Raw genomic sequence first — 20,514 nt, forward strand, 5'->3', positions numbered from 1 at the left:
TAGTCATGTATAGAGTGGTTCCACCCTTTCTATACACTGCAGGTAGTATGCGTATCTGAGAGGAAGCGAACTATGTATGCATATATGTGTAGCTATGGGCCTGCTGGCAGCTATTCAAGTAAACAGTGAGTGAAAACTTTGGGGATACCGTGCATGTCTGTTAAGAATCTGGAGCACTTGTATATTCACTTAAATCAGCCATGCAGCAATGTTTCAGACTAAATGACTGGTCTAGACACCCTGAGTAGAAAAAATACTGTGTTGGTGGGGGCAGGTGAGGGACTAAAGACAATATAAGTTTAAAAAATATATAAATAAATGTAAAATAAAAGTATGTATATTCTTATTTTATATTATACAAACAATAAAGTAAAACTTTCTTATCACTAGTGAACAGAATCATAAAAAAGAAAATATTATATGCAAGCTTCAAAAATACTCAAAAGTCTATTTATTATATTTTCCCATTTTATTTATCAATATACCAGATGGTTTATTATTGATTATTTAAATTATATAAAAATTCTCCATTTTACAGAAAAATAAGATATTTATAAGAGCATATGATATTACCAGTAGGTTCAAGATGATCAAATAGATTGTGTTACTATAATGTTTATATTATTTGCATACAATATGTGGAATCAAAATGAATAATAGATGAGTATAATATGTAAACATAAAATATAAGGTTTTCCTTTGAGTATTTTTTATGCGCTTTACATTTCCAAAACTGTGCGAACGCTGTAAAGAAATAAAACAAAAAATATAATTATATTTGTTTATTACATCTGTAAAAAATGTGATAATGGAAATACTCTTTTTAAAGTATATGCATTGATTCATCATTATAGATTAAACTTCAGCTATTTATTTTTTTGTTTACTAAAATAAATAGTATTTTTTTTTTTATTTTAGTTTAGTTTCATAAGGGATAGACTGCATTCATATTTTAGGGCTAAAACAAAATAAATTGAGTGAATACAAATTGATGCAAACCTTTTATTTTACAACATTATTCCACTCTATCTGGCAGTAATATAAAAAACAAGTAAAAAATGTGGGGGGGGGGAAAGAACAGTTGATATCCAAAAAGAGCAACTTAGCCAGTGATGTTTGACTTTGTTCCTTGGAACCATTCAAAGACAATCAGGCCCATTTATCAAGCTCCGTACGGAGCTTGAAGGGCCGTGTTTCTGGCGAGTCTTCAGACTCGCCAGAAACACAATTTATGAAGCAGCGGTCTAAAGACCGCTGCTTCATAACCCTGTCCGCCTGCTCTGAGCAGGCGGACAGGAATCGCCGGAAATCAACCCGATCGAATACGATCGAGTTGATTGACACCCCCCTGCTGGCGGCCGATTGGCCGCGAGTCAGCAGGGGGCGGCGTTGCACCAGCAGCTCTTGTGAGCTGCTGGTGCAATGTTAAATGCGGAGATCGTATTGCTCTCCGCATTTAGCGAGGTCTTGCGGACCTGATCCGCAGTGTCGGATCAGGTCCGCAAGCCCTTTGATAAATGGGCCCCTACGATTTAACTTTTGCTGTCGTTAAACACACATAAAATAATCAGATACAACTACTCTAAGGGCTCCATTTATCAATCATTTGGGGAATTCTCCTTTCTGTTCTCCTATCAGTTCTCCACAGCTCTCCTTAGGAGAGGAGCACATGTGCGCCCATATTTATCATAAAAAAGTTGTTTTTTCTCCATGGGAGAGCTGAGGAGAGCTGGGGAGAACTAATGATAAATTTCTCCAGTCGGATTAGTATCTTCTCCTTATTTATCACTAAAAATAAGCAACTATTCTCCATGTCAATCATATATAAACCAATAGAAATCTTTATACAGCCTTCCTAGTAACTTTGTTAACGCCCCTCTTCAGCAAACATTCATATAAGAAAATAGATCTACATTTTCATTGTTTTTGTGCTTCAATTTTAGCGCTTTTTTATATCTTATTTTTATGCCCCAATAGATATCATTTTTGTGCTCTGTTATATATTATTTTGGTGCTCCATTATATTTTTTTTTTTTACTCCATCATAAATTATTATTGCACTCCAATAACCATTATTATTGTGCTTTATTATAGATCATTTTTGCACCTTGTAGAGCCCTTTTTTGTGTCTAACTGCTTCCACAACTGGTAGAGAATAGATTTCTAATGCTGTTCTCCACTGTAGCTATGGAGAACTTTAAGGTAGGAACTTGCAGGAGAACTTTCAGTCCTCCACAGGAGAATATAAATGATAAATTTGTAACTAGGAGGATTATTAAGGAGAACTATATGAAATACGACTAAAAAGATCTAATTTAACCCTTTTTTTGGAGAACATGTTCTCCAAGGAGAGTTAGAACAGAGTAGGAGAATTTTACAGTCGAACTTGCCCAATTTTAGGAGTATTTTTGAATGATAAATAGGAGAATTATTTCTCATGAGAACTTTTAGGAGAAAATATAGGAGAATTGGAATGATAAATAGAGCCCTAATTGTCCTATATGGATCTAAAGAAATATCCCTGCATCTTGGCATGCAAACATTTATTGTGGAATAGAGTTATAGATCCTTTATTTGGATCATCTTTTAATTCTCACAACTTAAATCTCTATTGTTCATTGGTCTATATATTTTCAATGCATTTATTTTCTATAATAATGTTTTTATGTTTAAGATATTGTTTTTTTGTATAAAACTTTTTATTAATTTGCATGAATATTGTTACTACTGCTCCAAAGATTTGATTTCTCCAAAAAAAAGAAAATATGTTACATTAGACTCAACTTCTCCAAATTTTTATTGGTCATTAGATTTATTATTTACTATGTCTATATTTATTTTTAACAGTCAACAACTTGAGGTATACATTTTCTTGATAAGAATATACATTTTTATTATTATTTCCATAATTGCTTATTATAATATTTACCAGAGCTTTAAAATTACATTTATTTATTTTCACTTAAATAAATAAGAAAATATTTTAGGAGGATTCTTAAATAGATAGATAGACAGACAGACAAACAAAGTGATTGTTATATTCCAAGGACAACCTACCATTTTCCATGGTGCATGAGCTCAAAGTCATCATTCACATTTACAAAAGTTAATTTGTGAGTCACCAGAGCACCCAAGTCAAATTTTTTGTTCATTGCATCTTTTACCAGTCCAGGGAAGGAATCCTTTGCTTTCCAGTCTTCAAAACAAAAACAAAAAATGTTCATGTTTTATGAAGAAACTAAACATTCCCCTTAAGAATTATATTTTAACTAATAAAAATAAAAATGTAATGAAAATAAGAAATAAAAGGAAAGGTAAAGGTGGTTTGTTAACATCTTGTAATATTTCTGATTTAAATAAATACCCAAACGTTGCAGTCAATATCTTGTGGAATAATGCAACCTGAAAAATTATGAACCTAAAAAATAAATCTATTTGGTCAAAGTTTGTATTTTTATCTTAAAGGTTTTTTTTAAAAAAATATTTGCATGAACATAGTTGTTAATACATTTTTCTATAGCAGAGTCTTGAATTCTCCCTTTCCTGGTGTGGCTGTGCTGATTGCGTATTCGACTTGACCATAATTTGAAAATTATTTGGAATGTTGGCTATGGAGGCTGTTGGTTTGGAAGTATGAACAAGGCCTCTACACTTTGGATACCCTCAGTTTGTGTTGCAATATGAATATTAATAGGCAATTACTGTATATACATAATGCTATATTTAATGAGAGCTACAGATATGGAAACGTTTAAATATATTATACAGAATTTTGCTTAAAGGGACACTAAAGTCAAAATTAAAGTTCCCTGATTTAGATAAAGCAAACAATTAAAAAAAGAAACCTTTCCATTATACTTCCATTTCAAAACATGCTCATTCTTTTAACATGCACATTTTCTGAGGCTCTAGCTCCAACTGAGCATGAGTATGCATTTTGTAATTGGCTGATGACTGTCACATGATACGGGTGTAAGAAACATTGGTTTTGATTTATGAATATTTGTTTATTTGCATCTGTAAAATGAGACGGCTTAGAGAAGGGATGGGACCAAGTTTAAACAATAATAACTTACATAATTTACACAATACTTACATGTTATAATGCAGCTTTTAAATGAAAAGGTTAGTTTTATATAATTGTACAAATTTTGTATACAAAGTACCCTCAGAAAGATAGCACAATACTGTAATCAGAAAGGTAGTATGTTGTTTTTTTATATATATACACTAGCAATTGGATTTTGGAACACAATAACCAAACCAAAGACAAAGGTAAAAATTGTTATTTACTGGTTAGTGGGAAGTGTAATTTTTAAAAAAAAATTATATATATTATCGAAAAAGTCTGTGTTTTGGAATAATTCTGAATTTTAGAATTCCGTATTTAGTCAGTTGTACGTGTACTTAATCAAATTAATGATGCCTATAGTGTGACATTCATATATTACCATGTAATGTATCTACTTGATATTTATCTTACCTCCTAAGAAAGTTCCATTTAATGAGTGTCCAGTAAGTAGACACATCACATAAATTGTAAGCCTTACTGTTGAAGGAGGCACTCCAATAATATTAGCAGATCAAAATGAAAAATGACTGGCTAGGATTGTTGAAACCTGAAAAACAAAATATGTTTGTTAAGTATAATAGCTAGGTAGTAGTACAGTTCCTGTAAGAGAACTAAAAATAACACTACCTTGTATAAACACAAACAGAAATGGACAATTACAAATTTATTTTCATATGAATCAATGCTATATTTAAGCAACTAAGCTTTCATTGTTGAGATTTGTATATATATATATATATATATATATATATATATATATATATATATATATATATATATATATATATATATATATACATACACAGTATAATATATATATATATATATATAATACTGTGTATGCATATATATATATATATATATATATATACATACACAGTATAATATATATATATATATATATATATATATATATATATATATATATATATATATATATATATATATATATATGTGTGTGTGTGTGTGTGTGTGTGTTTGTGTGTGTATTAGTTCATAATACAAATGATTTTTAATAGATAAAATGAAATAAATGCACCAGTGCACAAAATCCCATAGGGGGCGCTCCCTAATTGATACTAAAAGGCATATACTAGTCAAACAAATAAACAACAGACAAACAATAAATCTATATAATCCAGAAAAAAAGGCAGCTCTCTGTCAAAGGATGGTCCAATCCTGATGATCATTGCTTGTTCTGGTGGTACTAGGCCATTGTGGCGCCTCTGTTTTCTTTCCACAAATTATCTTTAATGTTTCTTTAATATCCAATTAAATATAAAAACGGTACATTTTAAAAAAAATTCTTAAAAGGTTATTCACCACTCCTGGTAATTCAGCTGGTTAACGATAGTGTTTTGATACCCATGACTAATTAGCAATATGCTTGCATTACAAAAAAAAGTGTCTTTCTACACAACCAGTTAATACCTTAATTCATTTTTATATATCTTCCTTGTAGTAGTTATTATTTAACCACTGGGCTAGGCTTTAAATCAAATAGAATGGTATGGAACATCCTACCATATATGGCATCCTGCAGCTTGCCTCTATAACAAGGGCAAGGATTTCCAGAAGGGTGTGCCTGGCAGTTTAGGCAGTCCCCAATGATCCAATCCTGGACTTGATATCATGTGATTGCATTGATGATTACGGCATTTCATTTTTACTAATAGTGTTTACATCAGAACTTTGTTCCAATGTGAACACTATTATTCTGCCACAAAGGGGTTAAGCATTTATTTGTTATTATGGAAGTATGTGATTTTTTCAGTTAATTTGTTTACATATATAGTATGCTTTAAAGGTTTCTTACAATCACATCAATGTTTCCAATGCATTCAAATAAATATTCAACTAGGTTTGTCAAAATCATTTGGGTCCAGGCATTCTGTGCATCTCAATTTTTTGGCAATGTCAAACTTGCCTTTGTTAATGTCTATCCCGATGATTCTTGAAGCACCTGCCACTTTGCAGCCAATGACAGCAGAGACCAATTCCTCACAGACCAAACACAGCACAGGTGGTTCCTGGCTTCACCTAAAAAAATCACCATGACATATCAATAGAAGATAATATTGCAGATGATATTATTATTATTATTATTATTATTATTATTATTATTATTATTATCATTTATTTGTATAGCACCGCCCAATTCCGTAGCGCTGAGTACAATGATAGGGGTATACAATGACAAAGATTTTTTATAAAATACAAAACATAACAAAACTAAACAAATCTAGTACAGGAGGAAGAGGGCCCTGCTCCAGAGAGCTCACAGTCTATAGGTTTAGGGTGCAGAGACATAAGGTTGGGGTAGCTTGTTACATTGGTTGTAGTTGCAGCAGTGAGTCAGACAGTTCATGTACATGTATTAGTTTGGTTCGGATGAGGGATGTAGGAGAGATGGTAATCCTCTCTGTATAGGTGAGTTTTCAAGGAGCATCTGAAGCTATATAAGGTTGGAATGGGGTAGAGAGTTCCAGAGGACAGGAGCAGCACGTGCAAAGTCTTGGAGGTGGGAGTGGGAGGTAGAGATTACAGGAGTGTAGACACGTAGGTCAGAGGTTGATCGAAGCGGACAGGATGGGGAATATTTCACAATGAGAGAGGAAATATAGTTGGGAGTTAGACTGTTGATTGATTTGTAAGTTAGGGTTAATACTTTAAATTGTATTCTGGAGTGTATGGGGAGCCAGTGTAGAGACTGGCAGAGTGGAGCAGCTGATGTAGATCAGCGACTTAGGTAGATGAGTCTAGTAGAAGCATTCATAATAGATTGGAGGGAGGAGAGGCGGTGTTTTGGAAGGCCATATAGGAGTAGATTGCAATAATCAATGCGTGACAAAATGAGGGAATTAATAAGTATTTTTGTGGTTTTTTGAGTAAGGAAGGGACAAATTCTGGAAATGTTGCATAGATGTGAACGGCAGGATTTGGTAAGCACTTGTATATGCGGATTGAATGTGAATTATGAGTCTAGTGTGATCCTTAGACAGCGGACCTGGGGTGAGATGTTAAGAGTAGAATCTCCAACCATCAGAGAAATGTCAGGTGTTGGATGTTTTGAAGAGGGGGGATAAGAAGCAGCTCAGTTTTGGACAGATTGAGTTGGAGGTAGTGTGAATACATCCAAGAGGAAATTGCAGACAGGCAGTCAGAAATCTGGTTGAGTAAAGAGGGAGAGATATCAGGAGAGGAAAGATAGATTTGGGTATCATCAGCATATAAGTGGTACTGGAATCCAAAGGAGGCTATAAGTTTTCAAAGGGAGGATGCATAGAGAAAGAAAAGCAATGGACCCAAGACAGAGCCTTGTGGTACTCCAAGTGAGAGAGGCATAGGATCACAAGATATGGTATAAAAGGAAACTGAAAATGAGCGGTTTGAGAGATATGAGGCAAACCAGGAGAGGGCTGTGTCTCGGATGCCAAATGAATGTAGTATTTTTATGAGGAGAGGATGGTCAACTGTGTCAAAAGCTGCGGACAAGTCAAGAAGAATTAGTAAGGCGAAATGGCCTTTTGCTTTAGCCGATAACAGGTCATTTGTTACTTTAGCAAGAGCGGTTTCTGTTGAGTGTTTAGGGCGTAAACCACATTGTAGTGGATCAAGTAAGGCGTTAGTTGTGTGACATTGAGTTAGCTGATTATAGATTAGTCGTTCCAATAATTTTGAAGCAAAGGGAAGTAAGGAGACCGGTTGATAGTTAGAAGGTGTGGAGGGCTCAAGCAAGGGCTTTTTTAGGATTGGTATGATTTACGCATGCTTGAATGTGTCAGGAAATGTGCCAGTGGTGAGAGAATGGTTAAAGAGATGAGTTAGGGTAGGGGTTAGTGAAGCAGAGAGAGAGGGAATAAGTCGTGAAGGAATAGGGTCAAGTGGGCAGGTTGTGAGATGAGCCAAGGATAGGAGTGCAGAGACTTCTTCCTCTGTTACAGGAGGGAAGTAGCATAGAGTTTTGTTAATAGAAGGGGTGGGTAGGATTCCTGGGTTTGAGGGGTGTTAGGTGCAGATCTCTTTTCTAATGGTGTCAATTTTATTTTTGAAGTGATCAGCAATAATTTGAGCAGTGAGGTTGGTAGTGGGCGGGGGTGCATGTGGACGTAGAAGGGAGTTAAAGGTTGAGAACAGCTTTCTGGGGTTGGATGCATGAGATGACACAAGGGAGGAGAAATAGACTTGTTTGGCCAGGCTGATCACAGAGTTGTAGGACTTAAGGGTGAATTTATAATGCTGGAAATCAGCACAGATGCGTAATTCCTCCACTGCCATTCAGCAGCCTGTGAGCATCACTGCAGATATCTGGTCTGTTTGGTGTGCCACGGTTGCCATCAAGTGATTGATGTACGTCGAAGAGTGGATGATGCAGTTTTGCCAAGTGTTGATTTTAGTGCCGAATTATACTGTAGAGTCACAAGGTTTGGACAAGAGAGGGATGAAATGTCAGAGAGCAGAGGACTCAGTTGAGTGGAAAAGTCTGTAAGATCCAAGTCATTTAAATTCCTGTAAGGTAACGTTTTTTTGGGGGCTTGCAAAGATGTAGCAGGCAGAGTAAGAGAGAAAGTTAGTAGATGGTGGTCAGAGAGAGGAAAGGGGAAGTTAAGGGAGTTGGAAACAGCACAGAGTTTAGTGAAGACCAGGTCTATGGAGTTGCCTTTACAGTGGGTTGGAGATGTTGTCCACTGGGACAGGCCTAAAGAGGTGGTAAGGGATAGAAGTTTAGAGGCAGCAGGCATGTTAGGTTTATCAAAGAGTATGTTGAAGTCCCCAAAAGATGAGAGAAGGGACATTACAAGAGAGAAAATATGGAAGCCAGGCTTTAAAGTAGCCCAGAAATTGTGATGCTGGGCCAGGGGGCCGATAGATAACTGCAACACAAAGAGCTATAGAGGAGAAGAAGCGGATAGCGTGAACTTCAAAAGATGAGAAGGAAAGAGAGGGGGTGAAGGAATGCAGTGAAAGGAATTCCTACTCCTCCTCCTTGTTTGTCTCCAGGCCTGGGAGTGTGACTGGAGTGCAGGTCGCCATAGGACAGAGAGGCTATAGCAGTTGTGTTAGAGAAGCAAAGCCAAGTTTTAGTGAACGTGAAATAAATAGGTTGTGAATAGATGTGAGCTTATTGCATACCAAGCTTGCATTCTAAAGGGCACACGAGAATTGGAGTGTATTAACAGAGGTGCAGTTAATGAGGTTTAGAGGGTTACGTTGGCAAGGTGTATGAGGTGTCATTTGGGGTAGTGATCTGAGGGAAGCAGAGGGTGGACCTGGGTTAGGGGTTAGGTGAGACATCCCCAGCTGCAAGAAGATGAAAGATGGTGAGCGAAAGGAGATGAGAATGTGTCTTATGTGAGTGTTTAAGTTTAGGATCAGTAAAGCATGGCTGGCTGAGGGATGTGAGATTAGAGGTGTTTGATATACAGTTGCATAACTGCAGGTTTGCACTTTCAATCGATTGTATCAACATTTTTTCCAAAAAATATTTTATAAAGTTTGTGAAGTATATTCTACTTAGATTTTAGTGTGTCTGGGGGATCAGCATCTGATTGACTTTAAGGGATACTAAACCAAAAAAAAATATTTTATGATTCCGACAGATCATGCAATTTTAAACAACTTTCTTAATTTACTCCTACTATCAATTTTTCTTCGTTCTCTTGCTATCTTTATATAAAAAAAACAGGAATGTAAAGCTTAGGAGCCGGACCATTTTAGGTTCAGCACCCTGGATAGCCTTTGCATATTGGTGACTATATTTAGCCAACAATAAGCAAGAGTAACCCAGGTTAATAAAAAAAATAGCTTGCTTGGGGTTGGCTATCAGAGAGATAACCTGGCACTCACAAATGTGCAAAAGTTATATTTAGTAAGTACCTAAGACTTACATTTTGTATGTACTACAATTTTAGAAATATATTGTTGTTTAAACTATTTTAGACTATTTCTGTTTTTAAATTAATTATCAATGGTTTTTGCAGATCAAAAGAGATGTTGTATTGTACATACAGCACTTAAAGGGCCACTAAACCACAAATTTTTCTTTCATGATTCAGATAGAGAATACAATTTTAAACAACATTCCAATTTACTTCTATTATCTAATTTGCTGCAATCTTTAGATATCCTTTGTTAAAGAAATAGCAATGCACATTGGTGAGCCAATCACATGAGGCATCTATGTGCAACCACCAATCAGAAGCTACTGAGCCTATCTAGATATGCTTTTCAGGAAAGAATATCAAGAGAATGAAGCAAATTAGATAATAGAAGTAAATTAGAAAGTTGTTTAAAATGGTATTCTCAATCTGAATCATGAAAGAAAAAAAATTGGGTTTAACGTCCCTTTAAAACAACATTCTTTCTCTGTTATTCAAATGCTTACTTTAGCAGTGTTGAGTACTGTTCCATATCCAGTGGAAAATCCACAGCCAATCAGGCACACTTGATCCATGGGGGCCTTAGGGTCAATCTTAACGATAGCAATTTCATCCACAACAGTGTATTCAGTAAATGTACTTGAGGACATAAAGTTGTGGATCAGTTTCCCTTTGCAGGAAAATCTGCTAGTTTTGTCAAGCATCAGTCCAACATTCTTGCCAACACTGGAAAAATGATTTGTAAAGATTAGATTGAATTTATACTGCACATATATATAATACAAACTAATATTATGTATGTGATTTATTAATAGCAATTCCTGTTACTGTTCATTTTTATCTTTATGTTTATATTTTAATTCTCCATCTGATTTTATTGACACATTCTTTATATGTTTATTACAATTATTATTTAGCACAATTATATATGACTTAAGAAACTACAGAAGTTTTTATTTATTTGTGCTTATATGGTTACTATATAAATAGCAGATCTCGTTTACATTAAATACAATTAACCTATATAAAACTATATAGGCACATCACTATTTTCACAGGGGGTATGAAATATTTTTTTTTCCATCAAAGAATGTTACACAACATGTAATATAGAAGAAATTAGATCAACAAGACACTGATTTTTTTTTAAAATCGCATTGCTTTCTGGGTGCAAACAAGAAACGCACTCCCCACACTGGGGGCTACACAATGGGATCACATGATCACCTAAACAGAAAGGCATTTTGTTGTCTAAAGGATTGTGTATTCTATGTACGTTTGTATAGCAAACAATAAGTTAGTAAGTACAGTTTATGTACTACTCATTAATAAGACTACAAAATAAGAACATTTACACATTTTGATATTAATGAAAATGTACCCAATATTTACAAAAAAGTATATTATTGAATTAAAGGGACATGGAACCCAACATTTTTTATAATGATTAAGACAGAGCATGCAATTTTAAACAACTTTTTACTTCTATTATGAAATTGTCTTCATTATTTCTCTATCTTTTGTTGAAAAACAGGCAAATAAGCTCAGGAGCGTGCACATGTCTGGAGCACTATATTGCGGCAGCTTTGCAAGAATGTTATCCAGCACTATTTCCTGCCATATAGTGCTCTAGACATCTAGATATTTCTTCAACAAACAATACCATAGGAATTGAGCAAATTTGATAATATAAGTAAATTGGAAACATTTATTTGTTTATATTGTAGGCTCTGTTGAAATCACAAATTATTTTTTGATTTTTGGATTTTATATCCCTTTATATTCAATCTTTAACATTTTACAGCATGAAACTGCCCACAGGAAATAACTTGCTATGTAATTATTCAATTCATTTTTAATATAAGCGTCCATTTTTTACCTGGTTTCACACTTTTCACCCCTTCGCCAATGCTCTCAACAACTCCAGCTCCTTCATGTCCTAAAATAATTGGGAATTTTGTGCCAGCCAAGAAGCCCCCCAGGGCGTGGTCATCAGTGTGACAGATTCCACTGGCATAAATCTAAAATAAATGCAACACAAATAACCTACTTACATTGTGTACTTGCCTACATTACTTACAAATTAGATGATGGAGAGGAACTTGTTTTTCTTCAAGTTTTTTTTTTTCTTTTTTTTTTTTCGAACTCATAATTCATTACGCATTATTCGTTCACAGTTTGTGGCACTACAGTATTTAAGCATATAGATTCACTTTTGCCCTAAAAGGTAGCAGATTAGGCAATCTAAAATTCACTACACCCATTTAAATAGAGTAAGGGGCATATTTATCAAGCTCCATACGGAGCTTGATGCCACGTGTTTCTGGCGAGCCTTCACGCTCCCTGGAAACACAAGTTATGAAGCAGCAGTCTGTTCTGAGGCGGCAGACAGAAATCAACAGAAATCAATCCGATTGAATACGATCGGGTTGATTGACACCCCCTGCTATCGGCCGATTGACCGCAAATCTGCAGGGGGCGGTATTACACCAGCAGTTCACAAGAACTGCTGGTACAATGATAAATGCCAAGAGCGTATGCTGTCAGCATTTATCGATGTGCAGCAGACATGATCCGCAATATTGGATCATGTCCGTTCGCACAATGATAATTTGGCCCCTAAGAGTTAAATTACTTTCACATCTCCTGAGTCTGAAAAAAAAACAATTTGAACATTATCATTAAAAACATAATTAACACGCATTAAGAGTAAAAGAAATTGAACTGAGTATGATGTAATAATACACACACAATAATATTCACTAAGATAAATTTAGCAAAACATATTATTTTGTTAAACAGATTTCAAAACTTATATTAATTAAAGGCAATAATGCACTACTTGAAACTAGAAATTGATTGGTAGATTCACATATTTGCCTCTTATTGGCTCACCCTGTGAGTTCATCTAGCTCCCATTAGTACCTTGCTGCTCCTTCAACAAAGGATACCAAGATAATTAAGCAAATTTCATTATAAAAGAAAATTGGAAAGTTATTTAAAATTGTATGTTCTATATAAAATTTGAAAGAAAAATTTTGTGTTTCAAATTATTTTATTTTTAATTTTTTTACTATCAGTAATACAAAATAAGCTATGGAGAGCCCAATTTGTTTATTAATATGTGTGTTTTAGAAAGTTATTTGACTTATAATAAATAAATATCTTTTATTTTAAGATACCAATCTTTTAATCTTTTGGATATGTTAAAGTAATTCACTAAATAAACGTAGGCGATTTATCACTAGTTCACTCTTTGATTAATCAAAATCTGCTTGTTTAGGGATATGTTGAAATTCTGGCCTTAAGGAGCACACATCCTAAGAAGCAAAATAAAAATGTGATAACAATCTGCCTTTAAACCAAAAGAAAATAAATGGAAACTTACCATATTATGTATAAATATTAACTAGTAATGCAATTCATAAATGAATAAAACAAGATAACGAGTAACAGGATAAAGAAAATTTTAAACCACTTTGGACATTATCTTGATACGGATTTCATGAGCCTTTGGTGGAGCAACTTCAATCTCCTCAATACAAAGTGGCTTTTTAGCTTCCCAGGCAATTGCAGCCTTGCACTTGATCACCTAGAGCAGCATAGGCTTGTTAGTTTTAAATAATCATGCATTTACTCTAATGTAAAGTTTGTGATTCCTGTAAGGATCTCATCAATATACAACTTTATTCTCTCTTAATTGTTTTAGGAATGGAAAATGCAAAGATTTAAAAGTATACACACACATATATATATATATATATATATATATATATATATATATATATATATATATATATATATATATAGTACACCTCAAAGAGTGAAATTAGGATATCCCACTGGGCGGTCTGCTGCACATCCGAAGTTCGTCCGATAGTCTATAATAATCTGTGACTATAAGTAATCCGCTGTAGGGCAGTCCCAATAATAATGGCATGAAATTGCCAAACAATGTAGCAAAGAGAACAACTTGTGACAAATAAAATGAAAACTGCTAATCTGTAGCGTGTATCACTCGGCGGCTTGAATGCAAAAATGCTCTGCTACAAGTCTTTCTATTGTGAACGGAGCTTAAGACGTTGATTCAAAAAATAATTATTGATGAATTATTAGTTAATAGATACACATACAAAACATTCATATACAAAAAATTATCGTACAAGAATAAATATAATATGATTTAAAACCTCAGATGAGAGGAAATAGCACAGAATAAAGATTTTTAAATCCATTAATGCTAATATGTATATTAATACTGAAAATATGCAATGTGTGCAAATATATAAAATAATTTGATTGATGGGAAGGGTACTCAAATTCCCCTAGAAACAAGAAGAATGCTGGGGATCATACAAATTATATGAGTGTGATAAAATTAATAAATTTCATAATAAAAAGGCCTGAATATCCACTTCCCTGTTCATCCCTAGGGGTTCTAATGATTGTAAAGCGTGGATCCAGTATGTCTCATGCTGTCTAAGCTTAAGGAGTCTATTTCCTCTCCTTTCATCCAAAACTACTTGTTCAATAACCTTAAATCTGAAATTAGATGGATCATTATTGGGAACCTCTATAAAATGATAAGTCACTCTATGTGATACGTCGCCATTCTCTATGTTTTTAACATGCTCCATAACCCTCATCTTTATTGTTATTTTGGTTCTCCCAACATATTGCATCTTGCATGAGCACTCAAGGAGGTATACAACATACTTTGAGTGACAATTCAGGTTGAAACCATTGACTCTCAAAGTTATTCTTTTATTATCACTGGCTATCAAGGGGCAGGTATTACAACCCTTTCTGTTACATTTATAAAAGCCGGTGGTAGATCTATTTAATTAGTTGTCTTCTTTTAGATTTAAGATTTCTTAGATAACTCGAAGCAAGAATGTATATATTTATATATATAAAAATATATACTGTATATATATATATATATATATATATATATATATATATATATATATATATAATATATATATATATATATATATATATATATATATACATTTCCCCTGGATCAGACTAGTAAACCAGTATTTTGTAAAATGTTAAACATGACAATTTTATTTAACAATTAACCCCTTCACCCAAATGGACATATATATACGTCATGAAGTACTTTGACCAATCGTATCGCACAACATATATATACTTCTAAACTTCAGGAAGCTCCAGCAGTCTCGGCTGTTAAGTTGCAGCCAAGAGCTGGAGTTCTTGAGCTGCAGGAATCTGCCCACATATGGAAGTTTAGCGCAATCAGTTCTCCGGTTCCAAAAGATGACAGATGTTAGATCATTACAGACGGTGACACTAAAAGGTGACACTAAAAATCTGCTAATGCCGGCAGGAGGTGCGGGAGGGAATCCAGGAGGTGGGTGGGCAGTCCAGCAGTGGAGGGGGACAGAAAGGGATGGGGCAGCTACACTACAGAAAAAGGGGGTGGGGGATTCCTAATTGAGGATCTGGGGAGGTGAGCGGACCACTACACTACAGATAATTAAAAAATAAATAATAATCATAATAAAATATGATATAAAAAAGTGTTTTATAGGTACTGGCAGACAGATGCCAGTACCTAAGATAGCGGTCAATAGTAAGCGGGGGGAGGGTTAGAGAGATGTTTGAGAGGGATTGGGGAGGTTAGATGGTGGGATCCTACACAGTAGAAAGTTTAAAATAAAAATTAATAAAACAATGCCTTAAATGTTCATATTGGCAGACTGTCTGTCAGTAGCTAAGATGGGGATGACCAGTAGTGGGTGAGAGAGGGAAGACAGCTGTTTGGGAGGGATCAGGTAGGGATCAGGGGGTGGGAAGTGTCAGATGGGAGGGTAAACTCTACACTAAAGCTAAAATTAACCTTACAAGCTACCTTTTAGCAAGTATCTCTCTTCTAATTACCATAAGTCTACTAATTCTGAACAAAGGGGATCCCAGAGAAGCTTTAACAATCCATGATTTTTGCCATGATTGCACAAGCGGTATGTAAATAATTCCAGTGAGAAACACAACGTTTGTAAAAAAAAAGGTAACGATTTTTTTAATTTGATCGCATTTGGTAGTGAAATGGAGGCATGAAATATACCAAAATGGGCCTAGATCAATACCTTGGGTTGTCTACTTAAAATAAAATAAAAAAATACATACATATATATATATATACGTATATATATATATATATATATATATATATATATATATATATATATATATATATATATATATATATATATATATATATAGTTTTGACAGGTAAATAAAAAATAAAACAAGGCTCTATTTATGTTTAAATGGATTGGCATGTTTTTATCCAAAGGCCCATTAGTGAAGGGGTTAAAACCTTTTATTTATATTTTTCGTAACATATATGACATCTTGATTTTACTTGACTGAAGCTGAACATTTAAAAAAAGGTAACAAAGCCAGATTATTCTGCATTTACTACATTGCTCCAATTTAATTTTCCTACATAGTATTTCACAATGTAAAATATATTTATTTTTCAAATATGTTTTTATTTTGGTATAGTAAATAACAAATCAATAATATCAGCACACAGCACACTACTTACTAACTTTCATATTAAAGAACACATGACTGATTTTAAAAGATAATTTTAGAATAATTTCAAATTATTTTCTACTCCCCCCCATAAATGTTTAAACTATAAAGGTACTAAAATATGGAGTAACATAAACAATAGATAGCTACCTTTACCTATTATCATATCACAATCACAAACACCCAACCATAAGCACCTAGCCTAATAACCCCTAATCCGCCATCCCCCCACAACGCAAACACTAAATAAAATTATTAACCCCTAAACCACCATCCCCACATTGCAAACTATCAAAATAAATTATTAACCCCTAAACCACCATCCCCCCACAATGCAAAGTAATAAACTACAACTAAACCCCCTAACCTAACACCCCCTAACTTAACCGCAATTAAAATACCCATAAATAAAATTAAAAACTATACTAACTACATTAAAAAAATTAAAACTTACCTGTAAAATTCAATTAAAACCTAAGCTTAGCCTAAAAAAAGATAGTTCATTACAAAAAATAAAAAAAACTAACATTACCAAAAAACCTTTATAAAAAATAAAAAACTAACATTTACACAAAAAACTACTATTACAAAAAAATAACAAAACTTACCCTTACAAAAAATAACAACCAAAAGCCAAAAATAATCCTATTTGAATACCCCCCAAAATAAAAAACCCTATTCTACAAATAAACTACACTACCAATAGTCCTTAAAAGGGCCTTTTGTAGGGCATTGCCCTAAAGCTAACAGCTCTTTTGCAAAAAATAAAACAATTACTCTGTAACATTACAAAATAAAAAAATTCTAAATAAAAAAAAAAACTTATCTATGTAAAGCATGGATCCATGATTTTTCTTTTTGTATACAAAAATCAGCTCTTTTACCTGTAAAAAAAAATACAAACAACCCCCCCAACAGTAAAACCCACCACCCACACAAACAACCCCCCAAATAAATCTAAAAAACCTAAGCTCCCCATTGCCCTGAAAAGGGCATTTGGATGGGCATTGCTCTTAAAAGGGCAGTTAGCTATTTTGCAGGCCCAAACCCTAACCTAAAAATAAAACCCACCCAATACACCCTTAAAAAAACCTAACACTAACCCCCTAAAGATCGACTTACAGTTCTGAAGACCGGAAATCCATCCTCAAGGAAGCGGCAGAAGACTTCATCCAACCGGGCCGAAGTCCTCAACAAAGCCTGAGAAGTCTTCCTCCAAGCCGGGCGAAGTGGTCCTCCAGACGGGCAGAAGTCTTCATCTAGATGGCATCTTCTATCTTCATCTATTCGACGCGGAGCGGGTCCATCTTCAAGACATCCGACGAGGAGCATCCTCTTCATCCGACGACTAAAGATGAATGAAGGTACCTTTAAGTGACGTCATCCAAGATGGCCAATCAGCCAATAGATTGCCAATCAGCTAATAGAATTCTATCAGCCAATCGGAATCTAAGGGACGTCATCTTGGATGACGTCACTTAAAGGTACCTTCATTCGTCTTTAGTCGTTGGATGAAGAGGATGCTCCGCGTCGGATGTCTTGAAGATGGACACGCTCCACATCGGATGGATGAAGATAGAAGATGCCGTCTGGATGAAGACTTCTGCCCGTCTGGAGGACCACTTCGCCCGGCTTGGATGAAGACTTCTCTCGGCTTCGTTGAGAACTTCGGCTCGGTTGGATGAAGACTTCTGCCGCTTCCTTGAGGATGGATGTCCAGAATTCAGAACTGTAAGTCGATCTTTAGGGGGTTAGTGTTAGGTTTTTTAAGGGTGTATTGGGTCGGTTTTATTTTAAGGTTAGGATTTGGGCCTGCAAAAGAGCTAACTGCCCTTTTAAGGGCAATGCCCATCCAAATGACCTTTTTAGGGCAATGGGGAGCTAAGGTTATTTTAGATAGTATTTTATTTGGGGGTTGTTTGTGTGGGTGGTGGGTTTTACTGTTGGGGGGGTTGTTTGTATTTTTTTTTATAGGTAAAAGAGCTGATTTCTTTGGGGCAATGCCCCGCAAAAGGCCCTTTTAAGGGCTATTGGTAGTTTAGTTTAGGCTAGGGTTTTTTTTTATTTTGGGGGGCTTTTTTATTTTGATAGGGCTATTAGATTAGGTCTAATTAGTTTAAATATCTGTTATTTGTTTATTAATTTCTGTAATTTAGTGGGGTTTTTTTAATTTAATTTAGATAATTGTATTTAATTTAGTTAATGTATTTAATTATAGTGTAGTGTTAGGTGTTATTGTAACTTAGGTTAGGTTTTATTTTACAGGTACTTTTGTATTTATTTTAGCTAGGTAGTTATTAAATAGTTAATAACTATTTAATAAATATTGTACCTAGTTAAAATAAATACAAACTTGCCTGTAAAATAAAAATAAACCCTAAGATAGCTACAATGTAACTATTAGTTATATTGTAGCTAGCTTAGGGTTTATTTTACAGGTAAGTATTTAGTTTTAAATAGGAATAATTTAGGTAATGATAGGAATTTTTATTTAGATTTATTGTAATTATATTTAAGCCAGGGGGTGTTAGGATTAGACTTAGGTTTAGGGGTTAATAAATTTAGTATAGTGGCAGCGACGTTGGCGGCGGCAGATTAGGGGTTAAAAAGTATAGGTAGGTGGCGGCAATGTTAGGTATGGCATTTTAGGGGTTAATAATATTTAACTAATGTTTGCGAGGCGGCAATGCGGCAGTTTAGGGGTTAATATGTTTATTATAGTGGCGGCGACGTTGGGGGCGGCAGATTAGGGGTTAATGAGTGTAGGTAGGTGGCTGCAACATTGGGGGCGGCAGATTAGGGGTTAATAAATATAATGTAGGTGTCGGCGATGTTGGGGGCAGCAGATTAGGGGTTCATAAGTATAATGTAGGTGGCGGCGTTGTCTGGAGCGGCAGATTAGGGGTTAATAAATATAATGCAGGTGTTGGCGATGTCTGGGGGCGGCAGATTAGGGTTAATAAATGTAAGATTAGGGGTGTTTAGACTCAGGGTTCATGTTAGGGTGTTAAGTGTAGACATACATTTTATTTCCCCATAGGAATCAATGGGGCTGTGTTACTGAGTTTTACGCTGCTTTTTTGCAGGTGTTAGACTTTTTCTCAGCCGACTCTCCCCGTTGATTCCTATGGGGAAATCGTGCACAAGCACGTACGACCAGCTCACTACTGACTTAAGCAGCTCTGGTATTGGAGTGCGGTAATGAGCAAAATTTTGCTCAACACTCCCTTCTTGTCTTTTAACGATGGGTTTGTAAAAACTTGTAATATCAGCGCTGTAGGTAAGTGAGCGGTAAGACAAAACCGCTCATTAGCACCGCACAGCTCAAAATGAAAAACTCGTAATCTAGCCGTTTATTTCCCCCTAGGAATCAATGGGGCTGAGTTACTGAGTTTTACGCTGCTTTTTTGAAGGTGTTAGACTTTTTCTCAGCTGGCTCTCCCCGTTGACTCCTATGGGGAAATCGTGCATGAGCACGTATGACCAGCTCACCGCTGACTTAAGCAGCGCTGGTATTGGAGTACAGTAATGAGCAAAATTTTGCTCAACGCTCACTTCTTGTCTTTTAACTACGGGTTTGTAAAAACTCATAATACCAGCTCTGTAGGTAAGTGAGCGGTGAGACAAAACTGCTCGTTAGCACCGCACAGCTCAAAACAAAAAACTCTAGCCGTAAGATAACTGATGCTCTTTCACAGCTTCAGAACTTATTATTATCATGAATGTCACAACGTTCATATATTATCTTAACATAATGATAACTTATAATAACACATTTAAAATTATTATTATTATTACACTTTCTTTTCAGCATATTTGTACACAATCACTACTGTTACTCCTTTCACTCCTGCAAAATTCCTGTGCTTTAATTTTACCTAAAAAATAAAAATACATTTCAAGCAAGTAAAGCTAACCATACTTTCCCATTACATCTATGTTTATCTTTGGCTCAAAATTGGCAGCTTTTGAATAGTTATTGCCAGTTTCTTT

The 20,514-nt window shown here is 34.8% G+C and overlaps 1 pseudogene; it reads right to left on the reverse strand.

The window, feature by feature from the left end:
- Positions 1–719: 719 nt before the first annotated feature.
- Positions 720–19,640, reverse strand: LOC128649912 (alcohol dehydrogenase 1-like; annotated as a pseudogene).
- Positions 19,641–20,514: the final 874 nt, after the last annotated feature.

This window comes from Bombina bombina, chromosome 2 (assembly GCF_027579735.1).
Source record: "Bombina bombina isolate aBomBom1 chromosome 2, aBomBom1.pri, whole genome shotgun sequence".
Taxonomy (NCBI): Eukaryota; Metazoa; Chordata; class Amphibia; order Anura; family Bombinatoridae; genus Bombina; species Bombina bombina.